The sequence below is a fragment of the Augochlora pura genome, chromosome 9 (genome assembly GCF_028453695.1).
Source record: "Augochlora pura isolate Apur16 chromosome 9, APUR_v2.2.1, whole genome shotgun sequence".
Taxonomy (NCBI): Eukaryota; Metazoa; Arthropoda; class Insecta; order Hymenoptera; family Halictidae; genus Augochlora; species Augochlora pura.
The window spans coordinates 8,115,798-8,132,271 of record NC_135780.1 but is presented as its reverse complement, the minus strand read 5'-3'; the positions used below and the strand labels follow the sequence as shown (position 1 = coordinate 8,132,271).

General features: G+C 34.6%; 1 protein-coding gene across 3 annotated transcripts in view; it reads left to right on the top strand.

The window, feature by feature from the left end:
- Positions 1–16,474, top strand: part of Nachralpha4 (nicotinic acetylcholine receptor alpha4) — a 306,886-nt gene that overhangs the window by 184,604 nt on the left and 105,808 nt on the right. The gene's annotated exons all lie outside the window — the stretch shown is intronic.

The window sequence follows — 16,474 nt, the reverse complement described above, 5'->3', positions numbered from 1 at the left end:
TGTTATTTGATTGACAGTCGTCGTGATGTCGTACGGTCAGCTCGTTTTTATATATTATTCTGCGGTGTGCGCGTACGATCCTACAGGCTCGCATATCTTGAACGAGATCGTCGAAACACGCCTCATGTCGTCGTTCTTGCGAGAATCTAGAACAATTCTGCGCTACCTGGCCTTTGAGGAGCATCACCGTAGTTACTAGGCGGTGATAATCTGCGACAGTGGCAGACGGTGTTGTTACGCTGCCGGCTGAATCCGGCGTTCGGTTCACGTGACTAGATAAGGAGTAGGATGTGGGAGAAAGACTTAGCGACTAGCTATGCTAAGCGTATTTCTCCCGCTTCCTACTGATTACCGCGACACGTGATCCGAACACCGTCGAGGTCACGATTCTCAGCCGACAGGATAACAATGCCGGTGACGGCATCGCACTGGCGGCGGCACCGTCGGCGGCACCGTCGGCGGCACCGTCGGCTGTTCATTTCAATTCGAGTAGCACTTTTCAAGATCTTTCAATAACTCGTTTTGTTACTGGGATAAAGCGCCTAATAGCCGCCAGGATTGATATTAGGAGCTTCTAGCGTAAGTCTGGGCAACTGATTATTCCCGGCAACAGCGTCTGTCGCATTCTGGCGAAAGGCCAGCCGACAGTATGATCCTACTCCTGAACTAGTATAGTCCCCATTGTGGGAAGTGTATAAAGCGTGTTTGAGATCAAAGCGCGTGCTTCTCACAGTTAACGGCGCGACCAAGAAATGTGCGTAAGATCTCGTCGATGGAACGGTGAGCTCGGCAAGTAATTTCCAACATTCTCGGCTTTCCGAAACTCTAATATGCCGATGATTTACTCGCCGCTTTATCGGTTAATTAACGCGGCAGCTAGACGTTTCGGTAATTATTATTTTAGGCTGCGAGTCACGCCTGTCAAGATTTAGCTGTGTGCCCGTCCTAACGTAGAACCGCTGTTCAGTTTTCGTTTCTCAAGCGGAAATAAATATATTTTTAGCTGCGTGTATTTTATTATTTCTACGCATTCTTTGATCGATACTTTTAACATTCGAACATTCGATATTTTTTTATATGTAATACAAGTGATAACGTATACATACAGTATAAAAACGAATAATACACACAATATACATTGCACTCTGGATCGTTTACAATTTCTTTTATATTTTTCAAGATGCTCCTTTTCGCTAATATTAGTTTTTCTATAAAAATAATTGAAACATGCGAAATTTAAATTAGTTGTTAAAAATTTAATATTTAAATAACAATTTTTAATGTCCGAGTGTCAATAACGTTAACTATGAAACGCATTCTCGAATATGTCCGTTGATTTTAGATAAAACATTGTACGTCACAATTTCAAAAATTTTGGATTTACGCACTCGTTTAGTTGTAGAATGGAGGATTTATGTACTTATCAGAAACAGATACTAGAGGACATTTTGTGTACGTAAATGTATGATTCAACCTAATGGAAGTGCAATGTGCAATTCACACTTGTTAGGTATACTAATAAAAATACATATAATGTGGAGAATACAACAATTAGATACTTATCTACGTCATTTATTATTGTTATCCGGATTCTTTATTATTATGAAAGAAATATATATTTAAAGCGGAATAAAGAAATCACGTGACATACTGTGTTTTCCCTTGCATAGTTCTGAACTATATGTACAGTAATGCAAACAAAAATTTTCCAACGTATAGAACTTCACAATTAAAGCCTGAATACGAGTGATAATCATACTGTCAATGTTAAAATTAATATACAGACACAGATTTTGTATTATTTCTGAAATACAACTGGCAAGTTGATTAAGCAAAGGAATACGAGTCCGAATATTTTCTCCACATTCTTTATCTTCAATTAGACATTTTCTCAAACAACAATTTGCATTGTGGACAAAAGTAATCAAGTCTAAATACCATAACTTATAAGACAGAAAAACATCCACGTTACAAATATTCAGACTTGCTTTAAAAGTATCCTAAGCCAATGCCCCGTCAGTCAACTTGCGCATTAAGAAATTCTAATAGACACGGATAATGATCTTCTGTATACTTCTTTTTTTAATTTATGCAGCTCAAAGATAGAGCAACCTCTACTTACGTATGAGAAGCCACATATGTCCAGAGAAAATACAAGATTAAACGAACTGGTGGTACTACTACACTGTAGCTGTTGCACAATTACTCCTGGCTTTGCTCCAGAACAATCGACAATGAGAGTGCTCTTGTTCCGGCGCAAATGAGTTACCCAGACTTACGCCGAGGAATTCCACGTAGTTGCAAACACGAATTCTTGACAGACTCAACGACACTTGCATTTGACCAAACGATGTTGTAACATGCCAATAATTCGTAACTAAAGAAGTAACTAAAATCCAGGTGGAACCATCTTCCTAGTAACTAGGTATTCAGCATAACTTTACATGGAGTACGTGCTCGCGTGGTAAAGATTAGGAGCCTTTAGGGTCTTCACCTCAGGTAACACGAATCGCTGAGAGGTGTTCTGCAATTATTATAGAGAAAAATCGTTCCTAACTAACAGGAGCATCAATGTACAAGGTCTAATCAAGAGCGAATCTCCCTACTTTCTTGATGAAATTCGTTTAACTTGTACGAGCAGTGTTGATTTTCCATATAAATCGGTGATCCACGAGGAGTAAAATGATAATGAGCGCAAAGCTTTTTCTCACGGGAGAATTCTTTAGCTATTTCCGTGTAGTAGAGATTCAGAATTGCTAGGGATTACGAATTACAGACGTTTGGTATTTGTTGCTTTCGCTCACCTGATACTGCTCCTAGAAATCAGACCTGGGCAAATTTTCTGCAAAACGAAGCTAAGTAATAACATACAGGGAAAGATTCTATTTTGAGAAACATCTACATCAATTTGCGTTTGCAAAATTCTCTTCTCATAAAGATATAGTCCTTGAAGTAACGTGCAACAAGTAAATATTTTAGGATGTCGTTACAGCAATTTGTTTCGAGCAGAACTATTTTTTCAAGAAGTTCGCCCTTAAAAGATTTCTGTTTAGGTCTAATCTAATGGTCCTTATTCTTCAGAAAAATGCTTCTTATTGTAGTCATTTAACATAGTCAAATTGATTCTTTTGCAAAAATATCAATGTGATTGACACAGTCTCGATTGTCTGATTTATTATAGAATTTAGAAACAAAAATAATTTCCAGATCGAAGTATAAAATCTTCGTTGAGAAATAAAATTTATAAAGTGATCGCAAGTGTTGAATTAATTACAAAGAAAATGCCATTATTTCAAGTAATATTTCAAGGAACATAATATCAAATGTGCCCAGGTTTGCTAGGAGCTGATAACGTCATTCCATTGTCTTGATGTAACATTCATTCCATTTGAAATAGAATACGTTCCTAGCTCTTTACTCGTCTTGTTAGCGAAAGTAATTCATTGGTAACCCTCGAGTTCATCTTCGTTTTCATGAAATAGAGATTCTTGATCAGAATGCTACAAGGCCTACCAGTGGTTCCTGTTATTCCTAGGATAAAAATCTCTAACAGTCTCCCTGGTGACTTTATTCTAGTAACAATATGAATCATTGAATGGCACTGTATATCTGGATCCTCGCTTCGACGAACGACTTGAAACAGCGATACATCGAAGGTTTCAATAGATGCCCCGATCACGATTCATGTATCGAGGTGAAAAGAATCCGCTTCGTCAGTCGCCTTGCTCTTTGACATTAGCAGCTCCATGGAAAGATTGAACGTTTGATCGTGGGGTCTGATTGTTAGAATACTTAGGGCGTCACCATACATGACACATATTGCCAGGGTATTAAATTTCGCGACAGTATGCCACTCACAAACACTTCAAACAATAAGACATGTGGACGGAGTTTTGTTGACGTTTTCACACTCTCGCACATTTCATCTGGAGAGTTTATTACATAGAATTGTAGACGATATTTTTCCTTTTATTCATTTTCTTTTGTAATCTAATAGTATCTCCAGAGATACTATTATTTTCTTGAGGTATAAATCATTTGACAATCATTGCCTTTCCATGATTCGTAAGAAGTTGCTTTAATGATTTGCGATCAATAATGTCTTTTCCTATGGATATAACAATCCCCCACTCCACTTCGCTTTGTTATTAAATTCTCCAGATTCTTAAGCTACAACACTGAAGTCAATACCTTTCGTCGATAATATTTATTGAACATACGAAAATATTAGTATCGTTTATTACCATTTTCAAATTTTAATAATCTATACAACATATTGTGCATGCATTATGTATATGAATATTGCATTGCCAAGTTACAAAATTAAATAATTTATTATCAAATGAGCAACTACAAGCTTTCTACGAAACATAAATTCTTTACTTTATGAGAAAACTTTTAAGAAATTAAGTTTAATCGTGGTTTTGACGTTCGTGGATATCGCATGATCTAAACTATACATATATGATACATTCGCACAGAGTGTTAAATAGATTGAGAATTTGTACGCAAAATAAAAATGTTCCCTATTTACTGCAAAAAAAGACAGGATTAATTTAAGAATCTCTTTCTTGTTTAAATAACTTTTCTTAAATGGAAAGTTAACATTAATAGTTCTAAATTATTTTATTTCAATTATTTATTATCTAGTAATTCAAACAGCATTTACTTAATATTGTAATAAATAGTATTTTAGATATTATAAAGAATTATTCATGTTCTTTCACGTCAGGCTATTTTAATTCTTCAACATCACCAAAATGTGTGAATAATATTGACGACTTGTAATAGAAATTGTGGAAGCATAGATAATTACAGAAAATGTGTAGATTATTTCTTCAATGTGCTAAACTTTATCACCTTCAGATTTTAGGAACAAATAAGCCATTTGTTTCAATTGAAACGAAAAATTCATGCTCATAAAACCTTTTCCTTGTTTAAAATGAAACATGATTGCTTTCTGTTGTCTATTTAATTCAGTTTAAAATTTTGATTACGATATTATAATCTATGTAGTTTAGTTTGAATATTTACCAGAATATCATTTAAAGAGAACCACCTAAATGTGACTTTAATAATTCCATAATTCATTGAAAGTATATCATATACGAGTTCCAAAGTAAACATTTAGTATGAAATTCATATTTAACACACAGCATAGGAAACTGAATTTATTAAACAGAAATGCCTCATTTAAAATGAACTGTATTGAACAATGATTCCTTTCATTGATGAAACATAGACCTCAAACACGTACAAAACCCACCTTGGATTTTAGAAATGATGTATAAATTTTAAAAATATTTCGAACTTTAAAATAAGATCCTGAATTATATACAATAATTGCAATTTTCCGGTATACTACACTACTCAGTGTAATAACTTACAAAATGTAGTAAAAAATTATAGAGATCGAAAAGTGCCATCTCTCTTTAAATAATTAACTCTGGACGTTCACACGAGATGAAATGATCTGTATAATTCGGGACCTACACTTATCAATTACTGACTCAGCCAAGTTCTCATCGTCCGGGATTATTTTGCTTCAATGGTTGAAGCAAACAAAGCTAACAAATAAGCGAAGGAGTGGGGGAACACTTCCAAGCTGTCTTAGGAGGGTGGGTGGTCTTTTAGGTCGATTCTTTCTTAGACTCGAACGTGCTATACTAGACCCGTGTAACGCAGGCATGAGCAGAATTCCCCTGTGGGGCACTGTCCTGGCGTCGTCGTCGAAATCTAGAATAACGAAACCACGTCTGGTCAGGACACTCTATACAGAGGGAACAAGATAGATCGCTTCTATCGCTGGCACTCTATCTTTTGCTCTGACATCATTTGTCCTGAAGTCGCTCTCGAGGCAAACCCGCAGCGTTTCTTGCCTATAGCTGGGCTAACGTGTCGATCACCGATGTGGTTTTCGACGAACAAGAAACAAAGAACGAACATCATCGCGCTATTAAGCGTCGGACCGCTTACAAACGTGACATCCGTATCACTAGGCTTACCGAGTCCTAAACGCAACTAACGCGTGTTATTTTATTACGATATTTATTTAGACCTTTCACAATCTTGATTATAATGTAATTCACTGCCACGTCAATAACCTCGACGAGTTCATATTGTTGAAATACTTTATTCGATCAAACTAAAATTGGTAAGATAAAATATATCACATCGATTACATCGTTGACATTATTGCGTTTTGTGATTCGAATAAAATTAGTGTGAGCATTAATTTTCCCATCTGGGGAAATGATTTTATCATAGGTGACGCGTAAATGATTCCACGTGTTTCAGATATGGATGACGTGGCAGTCAAAGTGTTAAGAAATTTCTTTAATCATTTTCTATAAAAGAGTTTTTCAAATTTCAGTAATTTGAAATAATGAATAAAATTGATAATCTCGGTAGGTTTGGTATTAAAACCCTAAATCCGCAGCTCAAATCTTTAAGATAGTGAAGCCGGATACTATTGGGTGACCAATTTCTGTACTTTGAATTTATTTTCAAGCATAATTAATTCTACATTTAGCGAATTTATATTCTGTTATATTCTTGTTATTGTTAAATATAAAAAATTAATTCGTCTCGTTCGTCAAATATAAAGTTAATTGTGCCCGAAGAGAAACCAAAGGTTCAATAATTAGTCAGCTTACAGTAACCGGCTCCCCTACTCCATGCATACAATCATCGAAACTGGTCTCGTTTGCAGAACGTTTAACTCGTCAGACCTATCGTATACGAATCATTGAGAGACACTGAGCATTATTAAACTTTTCGATAATTATTTGAGTTCCGAAATCATTAGTGTTTGATTTGTTAACTTGCGTTTCTTTTTCAACGATTACAACACGCATTTCGATTTCGATTACACTGATCTTCATTCTTTTCATGGACCAAGACCACATTACACATACGTATACGTACACATGACACTGCATACACCGCATGAAAATTATCGAGCATGTTTCATGGAAGCATCGCTTATAAGCTGACTGTGTAGCGAACCGGTAAACAGAATACAAAAAGTAATTGGGGAATATTAGTCGGCGAAACATTTCACGTAATTTACTAATCATTCGATGCAGGTTGATTTTGTGTCTATATCGTCGTCTAGACTCCGTAGACTCGACGTACTGTTATTCTAGTATTATATAGTTTTCTACTAAAAATTAATTATCCTTGTTGATCATATTCATTGTATTACACCTTAAATTAATCCTTCCGTATATTCACGATCTTGCACCTCAAAGCAATCCTTTTGCAGATCGTATCCACGTTTTTGCAAATTAAACTCACTTATTTGTAATTATTTATTATAAACTTTATGTTAAATTTAAAAACTGGATTATATTTATAGATCAGATAAGTTAAGATTGGTTATGTGTAATGAAATTCATCTTATTTTATGAATATGTATATAAATTAATATTACGTTTAAAAGTTCAATAAGAGGCGGCCAATTTCGATATTTGAAAGTTTGAATTATAATTGTAGAAAAGTGAATTTGATTTGCAAAAAGGTGATTAAGAACTGGGGAAATGTTCATTTGATTTGTAAAAGATGAATATGATCTAGAAACGGATTAATTTAAAGTGCAGAAAGGCGAATACGATCTACAAACGGATCCATTTTATTCGCCAAAAGGTGAAAATGACCGAAAAGGCGAAAAGATCAGTGTGCAAAAAATAAACATGGCCTACAATGGTAAAGATCTCGTTGGCAGATGTAGGGAGAATACTGCATCTGTATTATTGCAAACACCTGTGACAGGAATACGTCATTAGATCTCGTTAAATGTAACAGAAATTTTATTTGTAAATCGGATTTAATCATCGGATGATTCCATCGTGATTAAACCCTTTTCAAGTCTGCTTGCTCCGTCAAAATAAAACATCCAGAAAAATTATCATTGCAAAAACTATGGAATAACAAATAAAACAAGGGCACATGATATCTTTCCTCGAATTTTAATTACAAAAGAATATTGAGGGAAAAAGTTGAATACTTTAAATATAGTTAACTATTTATGATCAAGTTTATTTTACAATTGCAACTGTACAAAAGAAATACTTTCAACAAAGCTACGTAATGTAAGAAGAAATTATGCTTATTTTAACATCTTATACCGATCGGTAAGGGAAATTGAAAATGTTCGTCCCAGGGAGGTTGTTCTTATTGAATCGATCAACTTTTTCCTTTAACACGTACGTCTAATTGCAACTGCAGGAAGTAGATACGATACGTATCAGCGGCATGGGCACCCTGCACAAAGTTCGTTCACTTTGTGAATAGACTCGGTCAAAACAACAGTGGTGACCTGGTTTGTCACGTGATTCTCCTCTCATCGGTTCATTTTGTGTCTGCAAGAACACATCTGCTTTCAATAAACCTGAATATGAAGCTTCCCTATGACGACTGGACCAACTCATTTCGCTGTCTAAAACGTTGTGGCAAGCCAGTTTCGTAAAAGATTCTCCTTTCCCCGAATAACGCATTTAAATAATTAAAAATCGATAAATCATTATAATTTATTAATTATGTTCCTGTATGTTACGTGGGTTTGGTAATTAATTGTTGAACTTGTAGCTTCACACAAGTTCAAGACAACAGGGATATAATTTATGATAATTTATTATAAAAATGGGAAACCTCATTAACAGTAATAGAACGGCATCTTTAGCAGTGACCATGAATAATTAAAAATCCACGATGTCTACGGAAATAATTTGGAACAGTATGTTACGCAGTGATTGGGAACAGTTAAAAAACTGCGATTTCCACTAGTTAAAAATATTACGAACACAATTTAGTGGTATACCATGTCGACGATGTAACGACGCACGACGTCTTTAACCCTAGAAAGATAACCATATGACAACGTACGTAAAAGATAACCATACGCTTCAGAGGCGCATGCTTTTCTAAGGCGTCAATTTTATACTAACAATGGATATTTATTTAAGTTAATCTAGTCATTTTAAAGGTTTGGCATTATTGTAAAAATAAAATGCACTTATATTATATTTTTTTATATTTTAAGTAATTTTAAACTTAAATCACTAGACCTCTATGAAAAATTAACAAAAATCAACAGTCTTCGGTTTATTTCGCAGGTGCCTCTGCGACGTAGGTTATCTTTCTAGGGTTAACAATGACTATGAATACTTCAAAAAATCACAGTTTTCCGTAAGTTCAAAGTAGTAGAAACGTAATATAGAATACCGTATCTTGAATGAAAAGAATGTCATTAGCAGTGATTATGAAACGACGTCTTTAGCAATGATCGTGAATAGATAACAGGTCAAAGCAGTGATTCCAGCCTAATTGTTCTTAGGAACTTCGCCTTTGAAGACTGCTTGCTCCGATAACTTCTGCTGGTCTAATCTGAACTGCTCTGTGATTGTAGGAAGACCACCAGTCAATAAGTAAATTACACCACCTCGCTAACTTCCGGTTTGACAGAGATATGTTCCTCCCCCTGGTAGAAAGTATTCGATCAAAGTCAGGAACACGATCGTTCAAGCAATTACTTGGGAGAGCGAGGCTCGGGCTCATTTTATTTAGAACAGAAGAACAAACAATCATTTGACATGATGTATCGTTTCTACTAGTTTACTATTTTAAAAAGTCACTAGTTTTGCCCGGCCTTCTAATCCATCTTCTCAATGTTCCATTTGCGTAAATTGTATCGTCGAATGAAACAACGAATAATATGACGCGAGAGTTTCCAATAAATATTGCCCGTTAGTTTATTTAGAAATGTGCTGCGTCTGTAATGGATGTACAATATCGCATGTATGAAACATTTAAAAAATATATGAGAAATAATTGAAGGAATACGTTATTCGCATACGAAATTATAAATTACTCCATTTCAACAAAATGATTATATTTACATATGATAACCAAGAAAGTTAATATATTATTTTAAAATTGAGGTAACGAACATTGAATACTTATGTTAATGCATTAACGTCGAATTAATATTATAATTATGAAAGGACAGAATTTGTTTTAGTAATGAATAGGATTTTATGCATTCACAACAAAAAATTGATAGATAAATCATAAAACTATGATAGTAAATTTCATATATGTAGCTCAGTAAAATGATTCAAGACCAGAGAAAAATGCAGTCCTTTTCTTACGCAGTTGATGCGCGTACTTTCTATTTTGCATAAAGATCCGCAATCTAGTAATAAAAGAAATTTTCTCCATTCTTATTTCAACTCATTGTTCTTAATGACAATTCTATATGAAGAAGGAGCTTGAGGATTCTCGTTTCTTTAGTAATCCCAAAAGAAATAATTAAAGTAACTTACACTGAACGACTTTCTGCTTCACAATTGTAATTACCATTCATATCGAAAGAATTAGAGAATTCTCATCATCCAATTATTGATTCTCAAAGGACCATTAATTATCCGTTGGTAAGTAAGCTTCCAATGGCAGAGCTGTAATTTATTAATTCAACTAATTGTGAGATGTGCATTTAAAAAAAAATATCTAAAAACCATTGCTGAGCACTTTGAAGGGCTATCTCTTCATTATTACAATAATAATAGAACATTTTAATTCAACAATATCTTTGCTTTTCGAGTATTTAAAAGTGGAATTCTGTATAATCATTGTAAATAAATACTCTTCGTGCTTAGAACTGTGTCACATTATGCCAACAACGTTGATGAACGAATATCTGATCAAAAAGTATCCGCATCGACGTCGACAATTTCGGTCCTATTAAACAACTCGTTATAAAATTCTACTTCAGGAGCAAGACAAAAAGTGAATGATAAATCTAAGAATGCCGCAACTTGTTTCATAAAAATATAACTAACATAACTAACTCGTGTCATAGAACACGTTCAGTCTCGGCAACTAGAACTTAAGATAAATGCGGTTAAAACCACGAAACAGCGGAAGGTGTGGAAATTATTTGGAAAAAGAGTTTTTTATGCTGTCAATAACAGATCCCGCGTTTACTCATCGTCAGTTTTCAATAGCCAGATAATCCGTGAAATCGTTCTCGTTCGAATGATTATGATCGGCACTGTATCATCGCGTTGTTATCGGTAATTGTCTTTAGAGATAGCGAGCCATTTAAATCCATGAAAATCCAGGTCGCGAACGGTCGGCGTTCTTAAAAATTTCAACCAGAAATTTTGTCTCTGTGAAGTTGTTTAACACTCGATTAAATATTACCCGGTCAATCAGATGATGTCTTTGTACGTGCGTGGACTATCGCTTGTGCTAGCGATAGAATCGAGTGGAAAATGAACAAGGCGGCTCGAAACAAGTGAGCAAGCAAAGACCGTTCGATACAGCAACATTTACTTTACCCTCTAAACACAATAACACGCTTATGGGATTTCACGCAAAGTGCATGGCTGACGACGCGCCCCGCCGCGCCGCGTTGATCCCATTAACGTAGGGTCACTTCTGCAAAAACTTGCGGCAACTATGTTTTGATCAATGCTCCTCAATCCATTTTCTGTTCACATACGGTGTGTACGGAAATTCATTGGATTGCAATTATTTTCGAAAATTGTTTAGAATGCCAAAGAGGAATTATTTTAATCTGTCTACTGTTCTAAGTAGCCGATCTACACAATTTTGACATGAGCGTATGAAATTCGCACTTTAATCATTAAATATAAAGTTCTCAGTTCAAAATATTTATTTGCACTCCGTAAATTTCAAAATATTTGATCACTAATTCCGAAAACGTATAACATGTTTTTAAGAGAGGATTACTACACAACATATGATTTCATTGTACTTCCATTAACTTTCTAGAATGCTAACCGGGATACACAATGAAGTCATAAGGTAATCACTAAAATTTTTATTTACATATCACTGACTTGCTACCAAAAAAGATGGATGCGGAAACAGTTTCCAAAATTGATGGCGATGGAATTATTTAGCAGAATATCTTCGAAACTATGTAAACTAGTTAAATATTACAAACTGCAAACTCGTTTAATTAGTTGTTGCTGGATACTGTTTAAAACATTCGAAAGATTTAAAGAATTTAATTTTATTAAACAATGTTAACAATTTTATTAAACATAATTTTCTTAAACAATGCTCTGTAAGAATATAGAAACTAACAGAAAGTAATATCGATACATATGTGCGTGTAACAACCGCGTATTTCCCTAATAAACTATTCTGGTTTAAAGCATTAATAAATGAATAACTAAATAGATAAATGAAAATTTACTCGTCATCAATTAGATGACTCAAAACTTTTATAGCGATTTTATGGTATATCTTATAGATTCGTGTCAGCGCGACGATTCGCGGGATTCCATAAACGTAAAGAATAAGGGCTGCGGCACAAGTTTTCTGTTCTACGAACCGTAGATCCCCTTTAAGGGGCCCTTAGGAGAAAGTATAGTGTAGTTGCGGCTTTAACGTCACAACGGCGAGTCGCTGACTTGTTGAGTGGCTTGTGTCAACGTGACCGGGTCATAAAACGAGCCGATATTCGCGAGGCCTACACGCGACTACGATGACACACCACGCAACCCTTCACTATATGGAAATATGAAATACGGCTGCATTTCGCACGTAAGAATCTGTCATCATCCAAGGGCATCGTTAGTTGCATCATAACTAAACTACGGATTTGATGCGTTTATAGAAAATTGAGCGGCTGAAATACAAACCTATAAAAAGTACAAACAAATTTCAGTATATTGTCATATTATTTTTAATATGTCGGCATGATTAAATGAAGGTATACATCTGTCTGTTTCTTATAGTTAATATAAAAACATTTTACTTTGCATAAATATCGACAGCCTAGTTATAACAAATACTTTGCTTTTCACGTGATTTATTTCTTATATCAGAAATCGCGTAAGTCTTTTTCTATCCAATTTTTTAAACCGGAGAAAAGTTTCCATAAATACATTCAATAATTTATATTATAGCTATTATGAAAATTGCTTTGCTTAGCGCCGAATTTTCAGGGCGAATTGAATTCAGTTTTTCTAGCGAAGACAACAAATTTTAATTAATTACTATATATTACTGAATATGTAAACTTAATTATATTATTTAATATTATAAGTAATATTATAAATATATATTATAATATATAAATATTAATATTGTGAATGAAATAAATTCATATTAAGGCCATTATTAATATTTTGAACTCATATTAATGATAAAGTATAATATATAATAATATTAATAATAAAAAATTAAGATCACATAAATAAGAAGTTAATGATAATGCATTTGCCTTATAAAATAATTGAAATGCACATTTGAAAGGAAAATATCTTACAATAGTGTGAGTCAAGTTTCATGAATATATTATTTGAAAACGACGATCTTCTTCTCTTTATTATTATAAAAGTGGTGAAACGAACCATGGATCAGTAATCACACCGACAATGAGGTGATGGGAGAATAGCTTCCACGATCGCGAGTGTCAACACAAAAATGGCCGACGTCATCCGCGGTGGCACAGGTCGATAGCCTCGGAGATGAGGAATTGCTATGTGTGCGTTGCAACAAGTGGACCAATCAAACCGATCATCTCAATAGTTGACCCACCGTTAGTACCATCAAACATTACCTGGACGTGTGTACCAATTATGCGAGTTAGAAGTGATAGAAAGAGTGATAGAAAGGGAGAGAAAATGAGAGAGAAATATGGTAAATGTAATAAAAATAATCATTTTTGATAATAATTGGTAATAGATTATAAAACAACTAAACAAGCATGGGTTAATTCGAAACCAAATTTCATTCAATTCATTTTCCAGAGAAATAATTTTAACGTGATTAAAATTAAACATAATTACGTCACTGCCCAAGAATTCTATTTACAGTAATAGCAGTTTATGTTGTAAAGTAACTGCTTCCGTATGCACAAGTAATCACTCCAAAAATTGTAATTTAAATGCAACTTCATACGAATTTTAAAGTATATCATAATTAGATAGCGGATTATTTTACAACATAGAATAGTAAACTCTACCCTTGCTTTAATCATTCTAATAAATTAAAAGTATTTCAAATGATAGCTAACAAATTCTATTGTAAGTGGATAAAATCCGCATTCTAATCATAATTCGCGGTAAAGACTTGTATGACGATTAATTACTCCGAATGATTTATAGGAGAATTCTCGCGTAACAATTACGGTAATAGTTTTCATGTATCTATTTCCAGGGAAATATTAATGACATCCGAATGAATAAACATTCTTATACTGTGAGGATTTACTCCCTTTTTTAATTGAATTTGTTCATTTATTTATTAGATAGTTTACAATCGTGTCATCCTGTTCGACGCGTCGGCGTGACGTGAAGCACCTGTCACAACCATGCGAATGCAGGAATTGAATAATTTTCTTAAAGTTCGATAGTGTGCTCTCGGGTTATAATTACGTGCGAACGAAGATGAAAAACGTTCGGATGAAAAATTATCGGTTTCCATAGCTCATGAAGATTTTATATTGCGTGAAAAGTATTACAAAAAGACCTGCTAAATAAATAAAGTTGTTCAAAGTTGTATAAATAATGCGGATAAAATATTGTTGGCGCAATACCTGCACAAAATTATTATAACTGTATGCGAAACTTTCTGCCTTGGCTATAATTTCGAAATCTCTCTATCCGGAATATTGTCTCCCCCCCCCCCCCTATCCCAGTAAGTTGAAAAGTGACATACTCTCGTGAAAGTTGGGACTTGGCTTTTGGGATTCTAATAGTTGAAAACGGGAGACTTCCGAAGCGCGTTCTCCAAACATCAGTCAGCTGAACACTCGCCATACATACTACATAACACACACTCACACATACACACACACACAGTTCAAAAACAGAGGGCGATGCTCCCAACAAGAGTATTCTTTCTTCTGACCACTGTGCTAAGAGGTTGCTTCGAATAAGTGGTTTTCTTTGATTTTAATGAAACTTTCGCGTGAAACAAAACTTGGTGAAATATTTCATTAATTAGTTATTCTATTAAATAGGACGGAAAATTGAATTTTCAAATCATTTTGCAAAATTCTTGTTGGCAAATATTCCTATATATCCACAAAGTGAACTTAACCATTTATACAGATAGTACTGTTCATAATTACATATATTATATGCAATTGTTATTGTTATTATATATAATTTAATGGAAATCTATAAATGTAATTCAAAAATTTGAGTAGTAACATTGTTCACATTTGGATTTTTAATTTTGAGAAAATATAACTGATAGCATCTCGTTTACTAAATACGATTCTGACATCTATTTTTCATAGTTAAATGGAATTTTCTAGATAAACCATTTCGATAGGAAGGCAAAATTTCAACTTTGAAATTTCAACAACAAAATGAGTTCTTCATTACATTGCAATATTTCGTGACCTTCTTAAAATTAGGTGACATAAACCAATATTACATTATAAGCAATGCAGATATACATGAGGAATTACAATGTAACAATTCACTAAGTCTGTTCATTTATTGGACAAATCTGTTTAGCTATATTACTCGCAGTATTGTAACAGCATTCATACGCTATTAGCTTATCAAAAATTGTTAATCTCGCATATTTTGCGTAAAAATATTTCGAATGCAATAACTCAGTCACCCTCCCAAATTCCAACGACAAATATACGACACTTGTTTCGATTACAAATCGGAACGTAGGGAAGCGATAGTTTGAGTAAGGGACCGACGGACAAGGGATGTGTAACAGCACACACTCAATCCTAGGATTTCTGTTTCACTGGTCAAAGATTAGTCACGTATCCGAGGCCTGAATTTCGCTTTGCCGATTGCTGCAACGTATTTGATGATTTGACCGGGAGTTCCGTCGACCGTCTGTAACGCGCTGTGGACCGCCCGTTGTTAAAACAGGTTTAACACGTAAGCGTCTCTTCTTTTACGTGCCTGCCGGTAAATTTTCTGGCAATGACTGTTGGCGACCGCACGCCGGGAAGCCAACCCGCAGATGAATCTTTAAAGTGCACGAGTCCATTTACGGAAAAAGTTCAAGGAGAAGTAAAACCGGAGCAGCAAAACGAACGCAATGATACTTCTTTCGACTTGCTCCAACATAAATTTCTCAAACAAAGTGACTGTTACCTACGGAGAATATATTTCTTCCTTTCCGTCTCCTAATCTCGTTTCGGAGGACGGAAAATGGCCTACACCGGGCTCTCTTGCTGATAAGAAAAGAATGACCGTGCTCCAACTTGATGCATTTGGCACAGAAGTGTTGTTCAGTGAAGACGCTACTCAAGATTCGTTATATTAGGGGGGCCGGAAAGTAATGTCGTTTTTCTACAATATATTGAAACATATAAATTTTTAGCAAGATTTTATTTTTAATCAATAATGTAATCACCCTCGTCATCGACAACCTTTTGCCATCTAGTATGCGAATTGTCAATGCCGGATCGATAAAAATCAATTGGTTTTTTATCAAAATATCTGGAGATTGC